Source organism: Mustela nigripes, chromosome 6 (assembly GCF_022355385.1).
Source record: "Mustela nigripes isolate SB6536 chromosome 6, MUSNIG.SB6536, whole genome shotgun sequence".
NCBI classification, from domain to species: domain Eukaryota; kingdom Metazoa; phylum Chordata; class Mammalia; order Carnivora; family Mustelidae; genus Mustela; species Mustela nigripes.
The window spans coordinates 98871847-98879809 of NC_081562.1; the positions used below are offsets into that span (position 1 = coordinate 98871847).

General features: G+C 39.7%; 1 pseudogene; it reads left to right on the forward strand.

Moving 5' to 3' along the window:
* The first annotated feature begins 449 nt into the window (after positions 1-449).
* Positions 450-1380, forward strand: LOC132020803 (glyceraldehyde-3-phosphate dehydrogenase-like; annotated as a pseudogene).
* Positions 1381-7963: the final 6583 nt, after the last annotated feature.

Consider the following 7963-nt stretch of genomic DNA (forward strand, 5'->3'; position numbering starts at 1 on the left):
TTAATGCAGCTTCCTTCTTGAGAAATCATGTAGTTTTTATGATTAGGAATTAAATTAAGCCATCCTCAGCTTCTTTGTTGTACAAATTATTTCTACAGAGAAGCAAGACTTATTCATCTCAGTACTTTTTTGAAGATAAAAAATGGCAGCAAAATAAAGGGTGACTTTGTGATTTGGAGGCAGAAACAGTGGCCTTATTCTGAGCACATGTGAGCACCACACAAGCATATGCATATACTCTCATCTGGTGTCCTAGATGTTGCCACTCTAATTCAATCCCAGGGTTCTGTCTCTGTATTAAAACTTGCTCCTAGATTTAAAAAAATGCCAAGCCTGGGCTGATTCAAATTTCGTAAGTATCAAAGATTCTAGAATGGGGTTCTTGTTTCTCCATGTTTGACAGACAGCTGCACCTTCTGGTGCAGAGCCAGCTGTTTCCCTGAGACATGATGGTCCAGGTTGGAGAAAGTGGATTTGTCCATATTGGGTATCTGGTCACCAGGACTGCTTTTAACTCTGGCAAAGTGGATATTGTCACCATCAATGACCCCTTCATTGACCTCCATTACATGGTCTATGCCATGGTTCCAGTTCCACCTATGGCAAATTCAACAGCATGGTCAAGGCTGAGAATAGAAAACCTGTCATTAGTGGAAAGTGCATCTTCATTTTCCGGGAGCAAGATCCTGCCAGCATAATGGGATGATGCTGGTGCTGAGTATGTTGTGGAGTCCAGGGTCCTTCTCACCATGGAGAAGGCTGGGGTTCATTTGAGCAGTGGGGCCAAGATGAACATCATCTCTGCCCCTTCTGTTGATACCCCCATGTTTGTGATGGGTGAGAACCATGAGAAGCAGGACTGTACCACCAACTGCTTGGCCCCTCTGGCCAAGGTCATCCATGACGACTTTGGTATTGTGGAGGGACTCATGACCACAGTCCATGCCATCAATGCCACCCAGAAGACTGTGGACAGCCCTTCCAGGAAGCTGTGGTGTGATGGCCAAGGGGCTGCTGAGAACACATCCCTGCTTCTTCTGACCTGCCAAGGTTATAGGAAAGGAATCCCTGAGCTGAATGGGAAGCTCACTGACATGGCCTTCCATGTGTCCACTGTGGATCTGATCTGCCACCTGGAAAAAGCTGCCAAATACAATGACATTAAGAAGGCGGTGAAGCAGGCAACACAGGGCCCCCTCAAGGACATCCTGGGCTGGTGAAGAACAGATTGTCTCCTGCACCTTTAACACTTATCTTTGACACTGGGACTAGCATTGCTCTCAGTGACCATTTTGTTAAACTCATTTCTTGGTATGACAATGAATTTGGCTATAGCACTGGAGGGTGAACTTTATGGCCCACATGGCCTCCAAGGAGTAAGAGCCCTCTGGACCACCAGTCCCTGGTGAGAGCCATGGGTAGGGAGAGGCCCTCAGCTACTGGGAAGTCCTTGCTCAATTCATCCCCCAACACACTGAGAATATCCCAACTTTGACAGTTTCCATCTCAGACCCCCTGAAAAGGGGTAGTGGCTTGGGGAGCCCTATCTTCTCATATACCATCAATAAAGCATACTGTACCCAGTCCAAAAAAAAGATTCTATAATTGTAAGAAAATGTCATGACATTACGATAGGTTATAATGTTTATGGCATAAATTAATTATAGGTACTAGTGAGTAGGTGAGGAAAGTATTTGAGAGGAAGAGAAGGCTCTTGCCCTCAAACCACTGGAAATGTGATTTTTAAATTCCTTTTTGGGCAAGAGTGAATTTGGAGTGATTGACCTGACATAGGTCACAGGGAGCCTCAACTACACCTCAAGATGCAGGGTGATCCCAGGAACAGGACTTGGAGTGTAAAGCCAGGAATAAAGTCTTTGTATTGTATTCCTGTGAGGATGCTAGGCCGGGAGACAGAACCCTCACGTGAGGAGTGGGATAGAGACTGAATACTGAAGAAAAGAACAAGAAGGTTCATGAAGGGAAGAGGTAGAACAGGTAATATAACCTGAGTCTCTGGTGTGTGTCCACCATGAAGGGTCTCGGTTGCTTAAGGCACGTGCCATCCCTGGGTGAGGTGCCTTCTGCACATGTTGCTATCAAATGGAATGAAGACCCCATGTTAGAGAACACAGAACACATCATTTCACTGCTAAGAACGTGTAAAATGGAATAACAGAATGTCAACAAACTTCTCCTAGAACAGTAAATAAGTGCAACTGTCCAAACAGTGATAATGAGATATTTATGGATGCTGAAGTAAAAAACAATCCACAGCCTGTTTCGCTGTCACGGATATATTTTTTCCAGGGATATTTTTAGTGGCGTAGTCACACCCCATTTTCACATATGAGTCGTAGTTTTGGGGTCCAGCATGTGGCATTTCACAGCTGAGAGGATTTTTTTGGACATTTATTATTTATTTATTTAAAGATTTTATTTATTTATTTCAGAATGAGAGAGTGAGAGAGAGAGAGAGGAGTATATGAGATGGGGAAGGGGCAGAAGGAGAAGTAGACCCCTGCACTGAGCAGGCAGCCCGATGTGGGACTTGATTCCGGGACTCAGTCCTGGACTCCAGGATCACCACCTGGGCCAAAGGCAGTTGCTCAACCAACAGAGCCACTCAGGCATCCAAGAAACTTTTAGACATTTATTGGTTACATTATATCACTTTGTAACCACAGCTTTTTCAATGGAAACCCAGCTTATTCATATTCAGTGGACATTTCTCTTTTTTATTCAGGAGCTCTCTGAATTGAAAGTAGGACTTTGTCTGCATTTATGTGTGTGACGCAGGCAGGCATGATCTTCATCTCAATATGTATTTTCAATATATTTCATGTGACTAGTTAAAGAGGCAGGAAGGAGTTAAACAGTAGAAGCCTGAAGCAGAGCAGTGGGGAGGCGGGCAGGGATGGTAAAGTGTCATCAGAAAGTGCCATTGTTTCCGTTCACGTTGCATTTCCATTTTCCAATAAGGCACCAAAATGGATATTGCTTTTTTTTTTTTTTTTAAGATTTTTATTTATTTATTTGACAAAAAGAGACAGTGAGAGTGGCAACACAAGCAGGGGGAGTGGGAGAGGGAGAAGCAGGCTTCCTGCTAAGCAGGGAGCCTGATGTGGGGCTGGAACCCAGGACCCCTGGATATTGCTTTTCTCTAAAAGGTTTAGACTATAACTTTACTCAACAATCAGGTGCATGCAGAAGATTTAAATCTTCAGTAGGAGAAATTTTGACAAGAGTTGATAGAAAATAAGCACCCTTAAAAACACAACGGAAGGGGCGCGCCTGGATGACTCAGTTGTTAAGTGTCTGCCCTTGGTTCAGGTAATGATTCCAGGGTCCTCGGATCAAGCCCCACATCAGATTCCCTGCTCAGCGGGAACCCACATCGGGTTCCCTTCTCCCTCTCCCACTCCCCCTGCTTGTGTTCCCCCTCTCTCTGTCTCTCTCTCTGTGTCAAATAAATAAATCTTTTAAGAAAAATACAAAATGGAAGAAGGTTGTTCTTAATGTGGAAGCTGAGCACGTACATCATTAGAGACACAAAGCAAGGACCCTGTTGTCACCATGCAGGCACAAGATGAAACACAGTCAAGAGGAATCAACAGGATGTGGATTATACAAGAAGAAAGAGAGTAGAGACTGCCTCAGAACAGAGACTGAGCTTTTACCTGTGACTCACTCTATAGTATTCACAGCAGTGCATGTATTAAACTAAGTAGCTGTTTTAGGAAAAGTGTATATATTACTCATTACATAGCATGAACCTAGTTGTCCTCAACTAATCTGTTACTTTCATTAAAAAACCAAGAAAGCAAGCCCCCAGCCCAGACTGGGAAACAAGTATTATGTTAGGATATGTTTCCAGATTGAATATTAATAACCACCCATGTGCCCTATCACCAAGCCCAGACATGGCTTTCTGATAGTCCTGAGTAACATCTTCTACATGTTAGCAAGTAAGAAGTGAAGCATCATAATATTTTATGTCACTTTAAACTTATACATGAATGTTTATTCCTGATCTTTTGACATAAAGCCCAAGCCTCTTCTTAGGTTAGGGCCCTCTACTTAGGTTATAACAAGCACAAGGAGTTGAACTTAGCTTTAGTGACTATTATTAGGAATTCTTTGGGCCATCTTGATTTCTGCATCTTAAAAAAGTTATAAGATTACTGGAAAGAGTTGAGAAAATGGCAACTGCAATGATCTCTCTGATTCAAGACCATGTGCATAAAGGGGCTATAAAATAACGACTGGCTTTAAATATTAGGGTCTTTGGGCTATAGAATTGAAGCACCAAGAAAGACTACAAAATAGGAATGAAGCCAAAAATAATGATGAAAGGAAAAGAAAGCTTATCAAGCACTGATTAAAAGAACAAGACCCAGCCATATCGTCTATGAGCAATGTGTGTGTAATATAAAATATAGGCTGAAAGAAAATTGAGTAGATAAAGGAAATATACCATGCAAACAGTCAGTATAGGAAAGTTGGTCACTATATTAATATCAGATAAGGTAAACGTTTAGACAAAAAATATTAACAGATAAAAAGGCATATTGGAGTCAATTCATCATGAAGACATAAAAATCATAAATGTGGGGATGCCTGGGTGGCTCAGTCAGTTAGGCGGCTGCCTTCAGCTCAGGTCATGATCTTGGAACCCTGGGATCACATTGGGCACCTTGCTCGGCGGGGAAACTGCTTCTCTCTCTGCCTCTGTCTGCTTGTGCTCTCTCTTCTCTGACAAATAAATAAATAAATTATTAAAAAAATCATAACCGTGTAAGTACCTGATAAAGCACCTAATAAATAATGGAACAAAAAAGGACCCAACTGAAGAGACATAGATCCACAAACCACAATCCTAGCTGGAGATTGCAAAATCTCTCTTTTATGAATGACAGAACAATTTCACAGACAGTGAGTAAAGACATAGGATTTCTGAACACACTATGACCTAATTAATATAGAACATGACAGCCCAAAGTGGCACAATATACATTATTTCCAAGTACAGATATTACATAAACCAAGACATTATTTGATGGGCTATAAAATAAGTCTCAATAAAATTAAAAATACTAAAATCATACCAACTATGTTCCCTGGCCATAATGGATTTATATTAGAAATCAAAACCAAAAAGATGTCAAGAGAAAATGCCAAACATTTGGAAAGTAAGTAATATATTTCTAAACAACTCATGGGTCAAGAAAAATTACACAGGGAATCAGAAAATATTTTTAACTGGATGGTAAAGAAAATTCAACACATCAAAATTTGTATAATGAAACTTAAAACAAAGTTTAGAAGAAAACTTGTAACTTTAAATGCTTCTAATAGAAAAGAAGAAAGTTTTAAAAACAACTATTGAAGATTTCACCTTACGAATCTGGAAAAAGTAGGGTGCCTGGGTGGCCCAGTCTTTAAGTGGCTGCTTTCAGCTCAGGTCATGATTTTGGTGTCCTGGGATTTAACCCCCCATGGGCTCCCTGCTCGGTGGGAAGCCTGCTTCTCCCTCTCTCACTCTCTCTGCTTGTGTTTCTGCTCTCTCTGTGTCTTACTCTGTCAAATAAGTAAATAAAATGTTAAAAAAAAAGAATCTGGAAAAAGTAAATTCAAAGGTGGTGGAAAGAAGGTAACAGTAAAAATAAGAATGAAAATAAATGGAATAGACAACTGACAAGCAATAGAGAAAATTAACATAGTAAAAAATAGTTTCTTTCAATGAGTAACAAAATTGATAAACCTCTAACTAGACTAATCAAGGAAAAAGAAAGTAGAAATTACCAATAACAGGAATGAAAGAGTGTTATCCTCTAGAGGTCTAACTGATACTAGAAGATTAATAAAGAAATACTATAGTTTATACTATTTTATTATTTTATATATTTTATTATTATAACTTTTTGCCAACAAATTTGGTAACCTGGATGAATAAACAAATTACTTGAGAACTAATTTACTGAATCAAGATGCATTAGAAAATTTAATAGCTCCCTCCTAATTGAAGTAATAATTAGTCACCATATACATGGATGAAAAGATTTTTGCTTTTGTATTGTGTGTATACGCATGTATGTACATAAATTGCTATTTTGAAGTCCAATAACCTCACTTGTGATAAAAAGTCTTCCATTGTTTTTTTTTTTATTTTTAAAGATTTTATTTATTTGAGAGACAGAGTGCACATGTGTGTGCACACAAGGCAGGGAGGTGCAGAGGGAGAGGGAGCCCTGAGGCCTGGACATGTGGCTTCCATTCCAGGACCAGGAGATCAAGACCTGAGCGGAAGGCAGATGCTTAACTGACTAAGCCATCCAGGCACTCCCAGTCTTCCTTCAAAATACAAATGTAAATCTCTGGATGTTGGTCCTAGTTAGGTGAATATTTTTTTAGATGAATATCATATATGGCCTGATAAACAAACAATGGGAAGGATTCTCGCCACTTGCTGACACTAATTAAAAATCTTACGGTGTAATTAAAATGTGAAAATGTTCCATCTGTTAAATTTAACACTTTACCCAATAGCCTTTGCTATTCTATTTTAAAGTTCAATTCTCAGTTAATAAGGAATTTTTATTCTTCTTACTAACATAATAACTGAGCTCTATTTTTGCATGTATGAATGAGCAAAAAACAACCCCCACACTAAAAAATAACAAAAAATAAAAACATGGAAATTCAGCTCTAGTTGCTGCCGTCTACACAAAGAAAAGATTCTACCTCATTCCGTTTTTCTAAAATTTTTCTTAGGGGTCAGTGTCAGTAAACGGTAACCCAGAAAAGAAATTGATCGGTGACTAGTAAATTTCAAAATCTTATGTTCTTTTTTGCTAACTAGATCTATCTCTACAGATATTTGTAGTCGTTCACGGAGAAGTTTAAAAAGAAGCCAGAGAGATGAAAATATACCAGGGAGTGTGAAGGGTAAAAAAACTACTCAGTTCTGTTCAAAGATCTTCATATTCAATGCATTCCAGAGAGCCTGAAAACCATACAAATCATGTTTTACCTTATTTTCTGGTAATGCAACCAAAGAATGTTGAGTTCCCCCTTTTTTGACTCTAAATGGAAAGAAAACGTGGCTGTTCCTATCAGACCTCAGGGTCCTCCTTAAGTCTAAACACAGCTCTGGCCACCTCTGTGGCAGGTCCTGTATTCTATCACTTGGCGGGTGTTCTCAGAATGGAGGTGCTTGTTATCACTCTTATTCTGGGAGTGACTGCATAAAAAATATGCGGCACCAAAAAAGCCTCACTGAAGAGCCACACGGGAGTATTTACGAAGTCCCGCTGTTCACACAGCAGGCAGGTCAGGAATGCAAAGAAGCAGAAATACACAGTAATGTGTAAATCAAATTATGCAGTTGGAAAAATCTGCTAAAATCCCAGAATATTGAAAATAATAACAACGATTGTAATAACTTAGCATTTGTTTAGGAAATCAAGGATATTGAATCATCTGGAATGAAAATATGTTTGTCAGACCAAATTGTTCAGGAAGTAGGCTAGGTTTTGATGGGAAAAAGGAAGAGCTGGTGGAGGGGGCAGGCGGAAGAAGGAAGCAAAGGCACAGCAGGATATTGGTGCCCCACTGACTGGAGTCCCTAAGGGTACTGTTTGAGCCCAAGCCAGTCTCTTTGCTACCTCTTTCCTCTGTGGTACAAGCCCCAGGGAAGAAACATATGTACTGCCTACGTCAAAAATAATGAAAAAACTTTAAAGACACTTTTAAAATACACATACAGTCTCTGTTTAGTTTCTAAAAGTTTCTCTTCAAGTGAAACATGAATTTTGAACTCTGTCCTAGTCTATGGGAAAAAAAATCATTATTATAATACATAACACACCTCCGAGTATTGAATGTTTTTGCCTTAACAAATGCTGTGCCAATCCTGATACCCGGAGAGATCTCTTCCTACTTTATGTGCACAGTTGCAAGG